The sequence below is a fragment of the Amblyomma mixtum genome, chromosome 4, assembly GCF_055824585.1.
Source record: "Amblyomma mixtum isolate Tamu chromosome 4, ASM5582458v1, whole genome shotgun sequence".
Lineage (NCBI taxonomy): Eukaryota > Metazoa > Arthropoda > Arachnida > Ixodida > Ixodidae > Amblyomma > Amblyomma mixtum.
In genome coordinates this window covers 138,792,806-138,810,558 of record NC_143015.1, presented here as the reverse complement: position 1 = coordinate 138,810,558, position 17,753 = coordinate 138,792,806, and the positions used below count along the sequence as shown (strand labels likewise).

At 51.3% G+C, this 17,753-nt stretch overlaps 1 pseudogene; it reads right to left on the bottom strand.

Moving 5' to 3' along the window:
- Positions 1–6,131: 6,131 nt before the first annotated feature.
- LOC149348447 (U1 spliceosomal RNA) lies at positions 6,132–6,304 on the bottom strand (annotated as a pseudogene).
- Positions 6,305–17,753: the final 11,449 nt, after the last annotated feature.

The window sequence follows — 17,753 nt, the reverse complement described above, 5'->3', positions numbered from 1 at the left end:
GCATTGTAGCAGGAAGCAAGGTAAGTGACGGCGTTCCAGTCACGCTGTGCGTGGCTAAGAACCCGGAGAAGACAAAAGATACACAAAATGAACGTACTCCAGAATCTCTCGTAGCCTCATGGTCTATGGCACGCCACTGCTTCTACGTGGATTTCCAACGCCTGCCGGACTGCGAGTGCGGAAGTGTTTTCGTTTGAAGGACTGAAAAAGCAAATTTCATTGAAATGGCTCTATGCTTGCAGGAGCTCTATTACCCCGGCTAACTATACAAACAGAAGAAAACACTTATTCCAATATTCTAGTCACGTATACAGAGGTCCTACAGACAACAGGCTGTAGCGCCCGGCGACGCTATAAAGCGCAGGCGCTGCGATCGGCGTTCCCGCGACAGAAGAAAATAAAGAACGACAGCGCGTGCTCGGAGCGCACGCCCGGCACGCGCAGTCCGGAACTAGAAGCCTGCCACGCTGGTCGTCTCTCTGGTGCTCCGCTGCGACCCCGCAAATCCTCAACAGTGGTGACCCGGCGAACCGTGCCTTCTATCGCAGCGGCGTTCCAGCATGGCGTACTGGCAGCACCCAAGTTTCGACCCGCCGCTCCCGGCGTTCCGGCCTGCAGGCGTCGGCGGGTGGTTCGCCCAACTGGATGCTGCGATGTACCTGAACGGCATCACCATCCAGCCGTTCAAACACGAAGTCCTTTGTGACATCCTCCCGGCCGACCTCCTGCGTCGGCTCACCTACTCTGCTTTCGGCGGCCGGCCATACGATGAGCTGCGTGCGGCCGTCTTGGCCGACTTCGGCGCCTACTACGTTCCGCCGCCGCTCTACGACGCAGCGGACCCGTTTTCGTCGCCGCCAGCCTCTGGCCCTGCACCGGCCTCGCTCGCGCCCACGCAGCCTTCATCAGAACCCGGCCCGCCTCAGCAGCCCCTCGCCGCATCGCCGCCACTCCCGTCCAGCGTCTCCAGCCCGGCTGTCTCTCTCGACGCCACACCAGGTGGGATCCGCACGAGCTCCGCCTCGCGTCCTGCTCCCACTACTCTCCTACCCGCGTCTCTGGCTCTGCCTCCTTGCGCTTCAGTGGCGTTGTCGCCAGAGCCTCCTGCAGCCAAAGACGACTCTGCGGCAGCAGCCGTGTCGAGGCTTCCGGCATCTCCATCTACCTCGTCACTACCGCCAACAGCTCTGCAGGCCTCTGCTGTGAGGTTGAAGCCGTCGCCCGCTGATGCTAAAGAGCCCTCGACAACGACCAAGCCTGCTTGTCACACTCCCAGCCCCTCAGAAGGTCCGCAGAGCCCTACTCGTCATCAGGAGCAGGGTGAGAAAGCCAACCCGATGACAGCAGTAACAGGCATGGCGGTTGCCACCAGCCCCACTTTGCCTGAAAAGGTTCCTGACCCGGTGTCAGCGCTTTCTCTCCAGCCCGACCAGTCCACTGATGTGGGCCCTTCTTGCTCCCCGCCGGTGTTTGCATCTTCAAAGCAGCTTGACACCGCTAGCTGGGCCGCCACCTCATGCCCATTCCCGGTGAGCCCATCTGTCCTTCCTATCGCGAGACGCGCCTGCAAGCCCCATCAGAGCCCTGTCGCTCACAATGCGCAACCCGCACCGCTTACCATGGCTCTCTGGGCATCTGCCAGCTTCGCAAGTGACTCGCATGGACGCGTTTGGGCGGGCCCCATTCAGCACTGCCTGTGGTCGGAGCACCAGCGCATCCCGTTCCTTTCGATGCTCATGTGCCGGACTTCTGCCCTACTTCTCCAACTAGTACTACCAGTATCGAGTCGGCCATGGCTTTCCCGCCAGATGGCAGCCGCCCGTTGCTCACTCCGCCTACGCCTGCCTTGAAGTTGCTTCGCCGCCTCGAGCACCATCTGCCACACCCTCTGGGGCAACGCACTGCAAACGCTCGCAAGACTGGCCGCCGGTGTATCTTCAGGCTATCCTCGAGCGCACTGTCAGCCCTACCAGTTGCCGTCAATACTTGTTTCCGGCCATCCCGTCGACGTTTCCTGGGTGACTTTTCATGTCGGCTGCCGCTGTCATCACCATCCCCTTTCTGCATCCCTCGCCCGTTGCGAAGCAGCCAGGCTCGTCCACTTGAGCCCGTGCACTCCACCCGACAGCTCTTCCCGGCCCCCGACATGAACTTACCGGACCTTGTAGCGACCCCGTGGGGACACTGTTACTCCAGCTGCCTGCTTGCCTGCCGTGGCTACTCCATCTCTGCCCCGTCGGCGCGTATATTTCGACGTTCCGTCTAGGCGGGGGGCCCTGTAGCGCCCGGCGACGCTATAAAGCGCAGGCGCTGCGATCGGCGTTCCCGCGACAGAAGAAAATAAAGAACGACAGCGCGTGCTCGGAGCGCACGCCCGGCACGCGCAGTCCGGAACTAGAAGCCTGCCACGCTGGTCGTCTCTCTGGTGCTCCGCTGCGACCCCGCAAATCCTCAACAAGGCTAAATAGGAGGTAATATACGCTAACGGGCGAAGAGTTAACGAAGACACCAGAAATAACACTAAGAAAACTGCAAATAATATATTCGTTAGTCTGAAAAAACTTTATACCCACACAGTCCATTGTGCTGGCAGGTAACGGACCTATACCATAGGTCAGTGTACGTTGAAGAAACCCGGGTGGTCGAAATTTCCGGAGCCCCTCACTACGGCGTCCCTCATAGCCTGAGTCGCTTTGCGACGTTAAATCCCCTTAAACCAAACCTATATCACGTAATAAAGGCTAACAAAGAACAATGATTAAAAGGTTATGCTGATCCAATAGTCTTGCGGCGGGAGGGGCGCTGTCCCTGGACCCTGGAGTCAAGCTCCAACTGGCAGAAAGGGCAAGGTCAGCGGCAGCAGCCAACAACCTTCTGGACTATAAAGATCGTGCGCCACTGTAATCTGTGCTCAATAAAAATGTTTATCATCGTCTTCATGCCTTCCCCTGTTATCTGGATGCAGTAAGGAGCGGCGAGTTCATGTGCAAGCCGGCACTTACAAGCTTTCTTTGAAGACTGTCGAGTGAACGGAAACGAAGGCGAACTTACGGTATGGTATGAAAGCACCTGCCACACGGATTTGTATGAGAGGGAAAATTGTGGGGACACTTGGGCTCCACCTTAATATGACATGTTGACCTCGCAGACACGTACACTTTCGTTTTAAGCATGAAGTGCTTTTAGCTCCCGTTGTAGGCAGTGTGGTGACGTCACGCCGACACCGAGAGCCAACATCCGGGCGCTGAATTTAACTCATCCGGACACTGAGACGAGAGCAACCGGGCACCGTACGAGATTTAACGAGACTCTTTAAGCCCTCTTACAGGACCGGCATACAAGCGCCGGTAGCTTCGCGCCGAACGGGTCATGGCGTTCCTCCCTTCCTTTACGGTGCGGTTCGGGTGTCCACCGAGATGACAGAGAATTACTGCGTAATTTCCTTTCCTCAAAAAGCGTCGCGTTCAAAGGGCAAGGCATCGCGCGAACGGGTGGTGGCGTTCCTCCCTTCCTTTACGGTGTGGTTCGGGTGTCCACCGAGATGACAGAGAATTACTGCGTAATTTCCTTTCCTCAAAAAGCGTCGCGTTCAAAGGGCAAGGCATCGCGCGAACGGGTGGTGGCGTTCCTCCCTTCCTTTACGGTGCAGTTCGGGTGTCCACCGAGATGATAGGGAATTACTGCGTAATTTCCTTTCCTCAAAAAGCGTCGCGTTCAAAGGGCAAGGCATCGCGCCGAACGGGTGGTGGCGTTCCGTGGACTGCCTGGCAGCGCTACAACACGCTGTCGCGTTCCACGCCTAAAGGCGAAGCTTAAGCGTCGTTAATTAGCAGTTAATCAGTATTTAGTAATCAATAAGTAATTAGCCACTAATTAGTAATTTGTCATTACTTCGTCAGCAGTTATGTGTGGCGTAATCCAGTGGTGACGTCGCCAGTGTCACATAGGCAAAGTGGTACAAATAACCGAGGAATGAAAACAACGATTACAAAGATGAAAGACAAACCGAAACCGGATACAGCTGACGAGGAAGTGCGGAAGAGATTCCCCAGACACTCACAGGAAATGATTGCGTCCACATGGACCAGTGCACAGTATGTGTGGTGTGGTGTGGTGTGTTGAACACTAGACCCATTTCAAGATTTTCACTAGTACCATCTACAACCAATGTGTTACGCCCGTAAACATTTCATGCTTACTCTACTGTCGGTTGCGGGAGAGGCAGGGATTTTTTTTTTCATTTTGATATGTTTTATTTTATTACCGATAGCACGCAAGAAGGAAGGAAGAGAAGGGAAAACTTTATTTACACTAATGGTTTTTCCTGCGGTTTGGGGGCATCTTCAGAGACGTCTTGGTTCTACCCCTAGGAGCCTTCTCTGTCGAAGTCGTGCGCCTCTAATCAGTGGTCGGTTGCCCTCAGTCCAGGGCTCCGCTGGCCACTGCCGCCCGTTGAGCTCGCTGTACCAGACCTTGTTGGTCTTCGCAGCGGTCGCTGGACAGCAGAGTCTCCCACTGCTCCGCACTCGGGTTTTGTATTTTGCGGACCACGTCTATGTTTTGGCAGGCCCATGTGATGTGGTATAGTGTAGGTTTTTCGTCGCACCAGGGACATTTGTTCGCGTATATCGTAGGGTGCATTTTGTTTAGTATATGTAGGTTTGGGAAAGAGCCTGTTTGTAATTGTCTCCAAGTGACAGCTTCCTCTCTGCTGAGAGATTTGTGCGGTAGGGGATATCGCATTCTTCTGCCTCTATAGTTTTGTAGTATGGCCGAGCATTCCCTGGGTGCTGGCGCGAGTTCCGCGGTCTCGTCGGAAGCTCGGAAAGTAATGTATCCTCGAGCTATCCTGTCGGCCTCTCGGTTCCCTGCCACCCCCGTGTGCCCCGGTACCCACAAAATTTTGTGTCGGATCTAGTCGTTGTGTTCTTCCCGGTTTTTAATTCTGTCACTCGCTGCGAGGAGTATACGGAGCGCGTGACGACCTATTCTGCCATTCATGTAATTTCGGCAGGCTGTTTGAGAGTCCGTAAGTATTGTTAGTGACCGCCCGGTTCTATAGCCCTCCGCCACCGCTAGAGAAACGGCTACTTCCTCGGACTCTGCAGCTGTGCAGCCTCGGAGAGACGCGCTGGTCATTTCGCGTAAAGACGAATCGACCACCGCCGCTACAGCGATTTTGGTATCTCCTCCTCTCCAAGACGCGTCTGTATAAACGGTCGTGGCTTGAGGAGCGTATGTTTTCTCGATGAATTCGGCCCTCGCTTCTCTTCTGCCTCGATGGAGGTTGGGATCCATGTTTTTTGGTATTGGCGTTACCTTGAGGGTCTTGCGAAGCTCGTCGGGGATCGTTGCCGTCCTTGACATTTCTCGCATCTGCTCGCGGTATCCGAGCCTCTGCAGGAGCGCTCTTCCTGTCGTTGTTTGCAACAGCCTGAGTTTTTGCGATTCAAGCTGCGCCTCTCGTAGCTCCTCAAAGGTGTTGTAAGAAAAAAATTTCGGAAATGACACAGTATTTACTCGAGAAAGAAAAAGCAGTAGCGCCGAAAAACACACACAGCTGAGGAACGACGTATGACAAGCGCTCCTACGTTGCAGCTCCTACGTTGCAGGACAAGCGCTTGTCCTACGTCGTTCTTCAACTGTGTGTGTGTTTTTCGGCGCTACTGCTTTTTCCTTTCTCGAGTACAATGAACCATCAGCCGAAATAGAAGTTCTAAACGACACAGTATTTGTCTGTGGAACGCGCCGTAAGGGGAGGGATGTTCCGTAGTGGACATGAACTCGGCCTCGAGCAGAACCACCGGCCGTGCTGCCAGTGTTATGGACCTTCGGAACATAAACACTTGAGTGCAGTGGGGTCGTGCGGGGACCCTGGAGCGTGCCCCGAATTCCTCTGTAAATAAAGTTTTCTCTCTCTCTCTCTCTCTCTCGTGTACACACTGTCGTTTCTTTATTACCGAAACACGCAAGAAAAAATGACACAGTATTCTGTGAACCACGCCATAAGGGAAGGGAGAAAACCGTAGTGGAGGGCTTTGATATAATAGTTGAGGGAAGAGAGAGAGTTTGAGCCAAGTCCCCGTAGGACAACTGCATGAAGAATGTGTCTGATTTTGGAATTTGATAACAGGGGGCTGGCGCGAACGCCGAACCCCCACTACCAAAAATTATATGCCCCAACTACCCCAGTTTGGGGTAGTGGCGCGCTTCAGCCTGCCGCAGTGCAATGGCAGACCTCGACACGGAGCCCCGACCTTTTTAAGAGAATTTATTGTTTACCAAAAGATCTACAATTCAACAGACATGTTCAACAAGTTCACAATGTGGACTGCATTCAAAATCACATCACAAGTGGTCGATTTTTACAGTTCAAGATAAGAAGAGCTGGTTTTATGTAAACCCATCTCGTACTTATGTACAAACAGGCAAACGGAAAAAACAGAAAACACAGCACTTGCCAACCTTTCTAGCATGGAAGGATAGGCGTGGTGACTCTTTTGTTCACAACAACAATGAATCTAGTGGACCAGTGCAGGAGGAAGGCTTCCTCCCCCTGCACGACAAGTTCCTTATTTAAATGTTTCAAAAGCAACGTTCGGAGGCGATGCAACAGAGGAAACATAGCTCTCTGCGGGCGTCCCCGCAAGAGAGCCAGTCCTCTCCGTTTCCAGAGCACATAGGTGCCAATGCACATTATGAGATAAACAAAGGCGTCACGGTGGCGACTGTGCCATTGTACACGAATTTCGAACATGCGGGACACTAGTCTCCAAAAGCTGCGTGCGACTGGGCATTCAAAAGTGGCATGAGTTAAGGTTTCTGTTCGACCGCATTACGGGCATGAGGCGGAGGGCGCCACGCCCCACGTCGCAAGGCGGTCGGCTGTGGGCAACGCTTCCCATTTTCTAAGCCAGGTGAAATTATGTACATCTGCAGGGAGGGAGACAGCAACACCCTGTTTCCGCTTTCTTTTTCGTGCTTTCCTGCGCTGGTCTTCATTGAGAGTAAGAAAAGCTACATGTTCACACGTTTCACTTGCGGACAATTCTTTCAGTTGACATTCCGGCACGATGGTTTTTAGAAAATGTAGCGATCTCACCACATATGAATAAAATGCTGGTGGCTTCTCAGCCGCAGGGCCCTTCCAATCTGATAGGTCAAAGAAACGGCGTGATGTCCCCATTAAGTAGGCAGAGAGCCTTCTGCCTCGGTAGTCGCTGACGCCCGTGCATAACGACTTCGTCACAAGATGCGAGCACAACTAACACTTAATTTGTTCTGTTTCTTGTTACAAGGTGGTCGAAATTATTTCGAGCCCTGTAGGGTGGCTCAGTGGATCATGGCCTTTCAGCGCCTCCGCACCACAGCCAATCAGATCAACGGCCTTATCCGCCGCATCAGCACCCGCCGGAGAGGTATGAAGGAGGATGACCTCTGTCGGCTCACGCAAGCTATCCTCATTAGCAGGATAGAGAGAATGAGAGAGAGAAAACTTTATTTACAGAGGAATTCGGGGCACGCCCCAGGGTCCCCGCACGACCCCACTGCACTCAAGTCTTTATGTTCCTGAGGTCCATAACACTGGCAGCACGGCCGGTGGCGATGGTCTGCACGGCCGGGTCCTCCGAGCGCAGCAGGGTCTCCCAGTCCTCCCAGGTCTTGAGGTTCTCTAGGTCCCGCGCGGGAGGGTCGGCCGGGCAGAGGGAAAGGATGTGGAGGGAAGAAGCGAAGGGTTCTGGGCATAGAGTGCATGCCGGAGTGAGGAAGCAGGGATGATAATGGGCTAGGGTAAGGGGTGAAGGGAGTGTGTGTGTCTGTAGTCTGCGCCAAAGTGTTGCGTGTTTGTTATCTAGGGAGGGGTGGGGCGGGGGGTAGAGCTGGCGTAAGGCTCTGTGCGCCTGGGTCAGCTCACTGAATGAGTGCATGCGCTCCTTCGTGAATCCCCGATCAGAGGCCACCTGAGCCCGGTTTAAAGAACCTCGGGCTAAAAGGTTGGCGGCCTCGTTTCCGGGATTCCCGGAGTGCGCGGGCACCCATATCAGCTCCACTTGGCGGGGCGGGGGGGCATCGGGCGAGTCCAGTATGCCAAAAGCAGGGACATGGACACGGCCTCGAGCAAAATTTAGAATCACAGTTTTAGAATCGCTTAAAATGTACCGGGCTTCCGTGCGGGTTATAGCAAGGGCAATTGCGGATAGTCTACTCCTACCCCTACTATCACCTCCGCCGGAAGGACGAGGAAGCTGTGAACACCATTATACGTTCAGCGTACAAAGCGGCACTGGGGCTACCTCAGTACGCCAGCACACAGCACCTCCTCCAACTCGGCATCTACAACACGCTCACAGAACTCATAGAGGCACACAAGACCGCCCAAATCCACCGCCTCTCACGCACTAAACACGGGCGGCTCATACTTGACCGTCTCAACATCAACCCCATAGGCGACGTCCACCCCACGACGCCCATTCCGATAGGGGTCTATAGCCGCCTAGTTATAAAACCAATCCCCAAAAACATGCTACCTGGCCGCCATGATACGCGCCGTCAGCTGAAAGCCAAAGCACTAGATGCCACATACCTTGCCGACGAACACGGAATATACGTAGATGCTGCACGGCAAAGTGCAAACACATACGTGGCTTGTGCAACCACGCCACAATCTACTATCGTCACCGCCGCCACAGTAGTAGCTCACTCTCCGACAGCGGCAGAAGAAACCGCCATCGCGCTGGCCATCGCTGACCCACGTACGCGCACAGTCCTCAGCGACCCCAAAAGAGCGATACAAAATTACTTGGCAGGTTTTATCTGCCACCCCGCTGCACGCATCCTTCGCGGCTGCACTCCCGACCATAAGATCAATCTGGTCTGGGTACCCGCCCACGCGGGAAACTCTGGAAACGAAGGGGTCGACCGACTAGCCCGAGGACTAACCAACCGGGCGGCCGGCCCCACGGACCCAGACGCTCTTGCCGAGCCTCCCAAGACCTTTGCCGAAATTACCAACCTCTACAGAGAGATGAGACGCCAGTTACCGCCTCCACATCCCGACTTGAATTGAGCGCAAGCCACCTTGCTCCGCAGGTTGCAGACACACTCCATCCTTAGCCATTCTAGACTTTCACTCATCACAGACGGGGAATACGACCCCGTCTGCCAAAATTGTTACCAGGGAGAAATCGCCACCCAGGCTCACATCCTCTGGGGTTGCGCGGGAAATCCGCCCCCTCGAACCTTACTGCCAGCTCCCTCCGAAGACGGATGGAACCCACTCCTCAGAAGGCCAGACAAGAGCATCCAACTGGCACTCATTTCGTGGGCCCAGGAAGTCGCCCCCACCTGGGGGCCACACCAAGCCCACCTGCGCTAAATCCCGCCAATCTATGGCAATAAAGTTGTTTCTCTCTCTCTCTCTGGCCTCGTCTACCGAGCCGGAGTACCCGGGCTCGAACCCGACCACGGTGGCCGCGTTTCGATGGAGGCGGAACGCAAGAGGGGCCTGTGTGCTGTGCGATGTCAGTGCACGTTACCATGTGGTCGAAATTATTCCGGAGACCTCCACTACGGCACTTTTCTGCAGACCATCGCCACCGGCCGTGCTGTCAGTGTTATGGACCTCAGGAACACAAACACTTGAGTGGAGTGGGGTCGTGCGGGGACCCTGGGGCGTGCCCCGAATTCCTGTTGTAATAAAGTTCTCTCTCTCTCTCTCTCTCTCGCTCTTCTTTCACTCACACTTTCCTCCCTTCCCTTACGGCACGGCTCAGTTGTTCACCGAGATATGTGAGACAGTTACTGTGTCATTTCCTTTCCTCAGAAAGAATTTTAGATTTTCAATGTTTATCCATCCCAAATGCCGCGGTTCAGGTCTCCGTCTGGAGTAACGACCTCGGCACCTTATCCGCATAACCCCTGCTCCATCTGTCTGCAACTTTCAGCAGCGAGTTGCACAGCTAGGCTCGCCGCACTCGCTATGATGGCTCAGTGGGTGCACATTAAATTCTAGAGGCCCGTGTACTGTGCGATGTCAGTGCACGTTAAAGAACCCCAGGCGGTCGAAATTTCCGGAGCCCTTCACTACGGCGCACCTCATAGCCTGAGTACCTTTGCGACGCTAAACCCCATAAACCAACCAACCATCATTCGACGGTTCAGCACAAGCACGCAGGACCAAATCCCGACCCCGATGGCCGCGTCTCCCTAAAAGTGAAATTGAAAAGAGGTGCCTCTGCCAGACGATGGGAGTGCATATTGATCCCCATGCTTTGGAAATTATTCAAGCGATTCGTATTAATCAGCTCCGCTTTCACTTACTTTTGGCGGGCTGCGCAACATTACGCATCGCTTTCCTTCGAAAAGTTAAAGCTCCACAGGTGGTCGAAATTATTCCGGAGCCCTCCCCTACGGCACCTCTTTCGGCCTTTCTTCTTTCACTTCACCTTCCTCCCTTCCCTTACGGCGCGATTCGGGTGTCCACCGAGATACGTGCGACAGTTACTGCGCCATTTCCTTAAAAAAAAAAGCGTAAAAAAATTTTATGCAATGAAAGGCACCGTAAAAATAATTTCTCTGTGGACATCTCAACCGCTTCATGAAGGAAGGGACGAAGGCAGCAGTGAGAGGAGAAAGTGAGAAAGAAGTGCCGCTGTAGTCTCGAATAATTTTAGCCGGCTGGGATCTTTAATGGGCACTGACCACTCAGCATACGGGCGCCTTTTGCGCTTCGCCACCATAAAAACTCAGCCGGGATTGAAACTGCTCCACCGTGTTCTGTGCGGTGTCAGTGCACATCAAAGAATTCCTCTGCGATATCAGTACACGTTAAAGATTTACAGGCGGCCTGAATTATTCCGGAGCCCTTCACTATGATAACTCTTATCTTCCTATTTCACTCCCGCCTTCCTCCCTTCTTTTGCGGTCTGCTTCGGGTGTGCGACGAGATGTGACGCAATTACTGCGCCATTTCATTCCTAAAAAGCCCATTTAAAATTTTTTCTTCCTCTATGCACTTCTTATCTCTCCCTTATTTCGCTATCTCTTTGCTTCCTTCTCTCACAGTGCAGTCTGCGTGTTCAACGAGGAAAGATTAGAAAAAGCTGGATGAGGTTCAACCATGCTTAAGCTAGTTTACCGAGCGGGAAGCTCCATTCAGCATGCTCAGACATATGCATCAGCTATGTGGTCACCACATCAGGCTTATTTAATTCATTTCCTCGAAGCAATTCAGAACCGTGCAGCGCGTTTTATTTCTCACGACTACAATCGTCGTTCCAACTTAACAAGCACCAAGTTATCTTTATCGCTAACAAGTTTACAGACACGTAGGGATATCGCACTTCTTTGCTTACTACCGAAACTAATATACAGCCGTCACGCGTCAGCACTGCCACTTACACGCCTAATGCGCACTTGAATATTCTTAGCTTCCAACGTCTATTCGGCCGAACACTCGTTGAATTCTTCTGCTTTGCCACGTGCTATCAAGTGTTGGAATGGTCTTCCGGATTGCATTGCTACCATACGTGACACATTAATGTTTAAAAACAAATTGACCACCTTTATGCACCCATGATATAGTACATAAATTGTGTTCGTATGTGTAGTTGAATACATGCAGTGCCGCTGTTCGTTTGCTGTTTTTCTTTTGTGTCAATGTAATACGTTTTTCTTTCAAGTATGTTTTAATAACTGTTTGCGGTCCAATGTATATAATATTGTTTACTTTTATACTTTTCCACTTTGTACCATATTTTGTCTACGGAATATTGTAATCCCTCCTCTCACACAATGTTCCAAGGGTGGAACCTGTGAGGCATTTATATAAATAAATAAATAAATAAATAAATAAATAAATAAATAAATGCAGAACATAATATTGTCTACCAACGGCTACCGGGGCACAGCGGCATAGCAAGAAATCACCGCACGGATGAGGTCGCGCGAACTACTCTCCAGGATGACGGTTTTGTGTCGATCCTCCTTTCGAGATCCGACGTAGCGGGCAGGCTTCGCGCACTTGTGCGGGACATCACGATTCCCGCATGGAATTCCGGCCAATTTTTCAATTCACGTTTAAAATCCTTGGACCCAGCTCCGGCTTCCATCCGGCCTACCACGACGTGAAGAAACTTTACCGTGTCGCCTGTGGCTTGGTGTAGCTTTCACCAACCATTACTTTCGGAGGTCGTGGGTTCGGATCCCACCGGCGGCAGGTGGTCGTTTTTTCTTCTGCTTTTCTAATCAGTTATCTTTAAATGATAGCATATTCAGTAATATTCTAAATTGATCAACAGCACAAAATAAATAACTTAAAAAAATCCCCTGTGCCCCTTGGTTTCTGTGGCTGTTGGCTTCTGTCATATTTATAACGAGCCCCTCATCCCCTTCCCTTGTTTGCTTAATTGCTTAAGCGAGGGCCTCGATTCTGGCAGCCTTGACGCCTTAGGAAGCATGAGATGGTTCTCAAGCAGCTTCCACCCTCTCCGTTCGATGACGTTCTACGTCACACCTGCGGTAACTCAGGACGTTCTACGTCCGCCGCTTATGAACGTGGGTGGCGGTGATGAACACTCTCAAGGTTAGGTTACTTGTAAACATAAATACCCCCGAAAGCAGAAGAACTGACAGCCGTCGCCGTAGCTCAGAGGTAGACCACCGGACGCGTAATTCGGAGGTCGTGGGTTCGGATCCCACCGGCGGCAGGTGGTTGTTTTTTCTTCTGATTTTCTAATCAGTTATCTTTAAACGATAACATATTCAGTAATATTCTAAATTGATCAACACCACAAAATAAATAACTTAAAAAACATTCCCTGTGCCCCTTGGTTTCTGTGGCTGTTGGCTTCTGTCATATTAATAACGAGCCCCTCATCCCCTTCCCTTGTTTGCTTAATTGCTTAAGCGAGGGCCTCGATTCTGGCAGCCTTGACGCCTTAGGAAGCATAAGAAGGTTCTCAAGCAGCTTCCACCCTCTCCGTTCGATGACGTTCTACGTCACACCTGCGGTAACTCAGGACGTTCTACGTCCGCCGCTTATGAACGTGGGTGGCGCTGATGAACACTCTCAAGGTTAGGTTACTTGTAAACATAAATACCCCCGAAAGCAGAAGAATTGACAGCCGTCGCCGTAGCTCAGGGATTCGACTTCCGGCCACCGAGCGTGACGGACGTGTGTATCATGGGCTCCCAAGGAGCGGATTTAGCGGCCCAGCCGGGCCGCGGTATCAGGAGTACGATCAAACCGAACGAGGACTACCAGCTGATTTTGCCGCATTTGCCAACAGGTTCGAGCGTTTTGCATACTGTTTTTTTGCATGGCGACGTCCAAGCCAGGCCATACCGTGTTGAAAACTTTCGTGACGCTCTTGAGCGTCTGTCATTGCTGCCGGAAGTGGTTGCCCTCGGGGCATATCAGATGAATCATGTTTGGGCCGTGACATTCTGCAATGAAGAAGGAAAAAACAACGTCAAGGACCACCGCTGTGTGGTCATTGACCCATGCAACCAGGGCGTCAGGCTGAAGCTGTTCTGGCTGCTACACGGCGTGAAAGATGACGACGTGAAGGCAGCTCTGGCGGCTTTTGGAAAAGTGACCGACATAACTCGGGACAAGTGGAGAGTCAAAGGCTGCGTCGACAAGTCGTCTACTACGCGCTCAGTGACATTGAAGCTGAAGGTGGGCGTTACCATCGAGGACTTACCGCACCAGCTGCGTGTTGGAGAGGACGTCGCACTCGTCCACGTTCCTCACATACGTCGGGAGTGCCGTGTGCCACGTTGGGGGCTCTGTCGTCGCTTCGGCCACGACGACGCCCAGTGCGTGCGAACATATGCTACCGTAGCTGGTCCTGGTCGTAGGGATACTACTGAGGAGCATATTATGGACGAAGTCGACGCGGTAGAGGCGACCCGTGAGAGTCGGGAAGACGCAGTACCGAAAAGCATAGCCTCAGAAAAAGCAACGCTTCCCACGGCACATGAGGCTGCCAACTCAGAAGAACCACCTGTGCCTGACACCAGAACTGAGGCGGACGCGGGAAAAGCAGATGATGCTGCGGTAGGTGCAGCTGAGACGGTTTTGGAATCGACCGACTAGAAGGACGTTGACACGGAGATGCCCGCGGCGTCAACTTTCCCAGCGAAGAGGACGCACGACGAAGCTGATGACAAGGCGACGAGCTACGACGGGACGGACCATGAGGAACCTCTTCCCAAAGCGCCTCCTGTTCGACGTGCGGCCTACAAGCCCAAGCCGAACATCCCTTCTGATCGTAGGACTTCGTCGGGTGTCCCTCCGCCTTAGCGGAGGTGCCTTGCGGGGTCTTCGTGTTGGTAACCCGGTCTTCGATCGGGTTCAGTGCTGACACTGCCGTACTTTGCAAGCTGGAAGGATTTTTGATGAGGTGAGCTGCAAACCGATGTCACTTCGAGAGCGGCGAATCCCAACCATTTAGATGGCGTCTCAACTAACATCTAGCTTGCGTATTGCCACACTGAACGTGAGAGGTCTTTCTGCGCGAAGAAGGCAAAATCAGCTTAAACGTCTCTTGTTCGAAAACGAAATCGATCTGTTGGCTGTTCAAGAGACAAAAATTGAAAGCGAAGAGTCGACAGATGCGATGGCAGAAATTTACCGTGCACAGTTCAGTGTTTGCGTGTGCCATGCAGAAGGAAAGTCGGGAGGGTGTCTGATTCTAACTTGAAACGGCGAAGTCGCCGTGGAAACTGTATTTTCCTGTGAAAGTGGCCGGATTGTAGCATGCGATTTTTACTTTTCTGGTGTAGAGTGGAGAGCTGTGTGTGTATATGCACCTAATAGAATTCCCGAACGAGATGCCTTTTTTCGCCGTGTTCAACCTTTCCTGCTGACAGAAAAGCGTGTACTATTGCTTGGAGATTTTAGCTGTGTGTGTAGACCTGAAGATAGAACAACGAACAAAACCCTGCAGGACACGAGTGCCGAGCTGCTGTCTGAGATAATTAATGAGGCAGAATTGGAAGACATTGGCATTATAATGCAAGGTTCAGAACAAGCAGAGTACACGCATTTCCAAGGCGTTAGTCACGCAAGGCTGGACAGAATTTATGTTTCTTCTGAGGTTGTGCCCTTGTGTTCCCAGTACCAGACTGTGCACGTCAGCTTCAGTGATCATTCTTTAGTCGTGATCACACTTGGGGAGAGGAAAAGGACTGTCAAGTTTAGTTGGGAATTATGGAAATTTAATGACTCATTGTTGGAGGATGACGAGTTTAGCAAGAAACTAAAAGACTCAGTCAAAAGCTTGTTAGAAAAAGAGACAGACTTTATACAAACATGGGAACAATTTAAATGCGACGTGAAAGTGGCCGCTATAGAAAGAGCATGTGTTTTAAAGCGTAAAGAAAAACAGCAAGAAAAGGAACTTCGTACCGAGCTTGATTTCATGCTCAGCATGGAAGGCGTCAAGCCGGGGTTGTACAGACAAGAAATAAAAGAGACCAAAACTAAGCTTGAACTAATAGATGAAACGAAATATCGAGGTGCTGTGATAAGGGCGCGCAGTGAAAGATTTTGGCTTGGGGAGACGCCCACAAAAAGGGCGCTCAGCGACGAAAAACAGTATGCAGTTTCGAAAGAGATAAAGGAAATTTGTTATCGCAATGACGTAACTTCCGAATCTGAGGTTATTGAAAGGGCTTTTCTGGAATATTACCAAAACTTGTTCAGCCTTAAAACGCCTGATGTTGAACATTACAAAACTGCATTCCTGTCGCTAATGCCAAGAGTCGAGGAGGACCTGGCGCAGGTACTTGAGGAGCCCTGAACGGCAGCAGAAATCGAAGCTGCAATACAGCAGCTGAGCTTAAACAAGTCGCCTGGGCCGGACGGCCTCGGTGCCGCACTTTACAAGGCTTTGAAAACAGAAATGGCAATAGCATTGCAGCGCGTAATAAGCGAGTGTTACGAAAGAAAGTTAACTCCGCCGTCTTTTCGAACTTCCCACGTGGTGTTGATCCCAAAATCGGACGACCCTAGTAGGTTGCAGTCAGTTGAGTGTTACCGCCCAATAAGCTTAACTAACGTAGACTACAAAATTTATATGAAAGTGCTAGCCGGACGACTCCAAACAGTAATTAAAACCCTTGTTGGCCCACACCAGACCTGCGGCATAAAAGACAGATCCATTTTTACTAACATACACGTAGCTAGGAGTGTCCTTGAATGCTGTGATGCAACGGAGGGTCGTGTCGCCATGATGCAACTGGACCTGCATAAGGCGTTTGATAAAGTTGTGCATGAAATTTTGTTCGTGCTTTTGGAACATGTGAATGTGGGATGTATCATCACTGATGGCGTGAAAATGGTTTATGATGGCTGTACATCAAGGTTCATAATTAATAACCGCCTGAGTAATAGTATTCCTGTCTTGTCGTCAGTGAGGCAGGGTTGCCCTCTTTCTCCACTGCTTTTTGCACTTTACCTGGAGCCCTTTTGTTTAAAGCTGTTAACTACGCAAAACATTCGAGGTTGCGCCTTTTGTCATACTGAAGTGAAGATATTGGCATATGCAGATGATATAGCAGTGTTCTGCAGAGACCAGGAAAGCGTGCAAGAAGTGGTGAGAGAAGCCGTAAATTTTTGTGATGCAAGTGGCTGTGCGATAAGCTGGCAGAAATGTTTTGGTTTTTGGCATGGAAAGTGGCAGGCCACGCCAGAAGTATTCTGTCGAATGAAGTGGGTAGACACGCCAGTAAAGTACCTCGGCGTGCCGCTAACCAACTACAGAGAAAGCAAAGAATATTGGGCCCATGAAACCGAACGAGTCAAAGCTCAGACAAGCAAATGGGGCGGTCACAACTTTTCCATGTTTGCAAGAGCTACGGTGTGCGACATGTTTTTAATAGCGAGGATTTTTTACGTTCTGCAAGCGTTAACTTTGCCAAGGACTTCAGCGCAAAGGTTGCACAGAGTGTTTTGCAACATTTATTTGGGCGTCAACATGGGAACGTACACCGATGCAATCTGTTCCACAAGGTGCGGAACGGGGGGCTAGGGTTATCAAATTTATTTCTGAGACAGATAGTCACTAGATTCTTTTTCTTGCGTCAAGATAATGATTTTCTGCGAACTGTTATACAAGTTCGATTGTCAGAATCACTGCCTGATTATGTTGTGTCATCCATGTCTGCAGGGCGGAGTGGGTTAAGTGCTTTTTTGCAAGAAGTTGTTGCAGCAGTCCGTATTCTTCGGTCAAAATTTTCCGATGAATATCTAACCATTGTAACAAGGAAAAAGATGTACAAGGACCTGCTTGATGTGTTTCTTCCAGTGCCTGTTTATCGCAGTGCATATCTTCTGGGTCCCGAAAGGGATGTGCTAAAAAGAGTCAAAAGAATGCCGGTGAAGCCTTCAGTGCGGTCTTTCTTTTTCCAATTGCATACTGGAACCCTCCCAGTGAAGCCATGGTTGCAAAGCAAAGGCCTTTTTGTACCTTGGTCAGTAGAGTGTCTTATTTGCAAGAAAGTGGAAACTATAGAACATATCTTTCTCGACTGTCATGACGCTGTTTTTCTTTGGGATGTGTTGAAGCACACTGAAAAAAGATTTCCCCCTGACAGCTTTTGGAATACGCTTCCTACCATGTGCAGAACCAGGTGAAGTGCCTTGCGACCTGCTAATGTTGCTCTGCATGCACAGCCTATGGCGTACGCGAATGGATGTCAGGCATGAACATGTTGTTGTGAATCCGGCTCATCAGTATTTCATT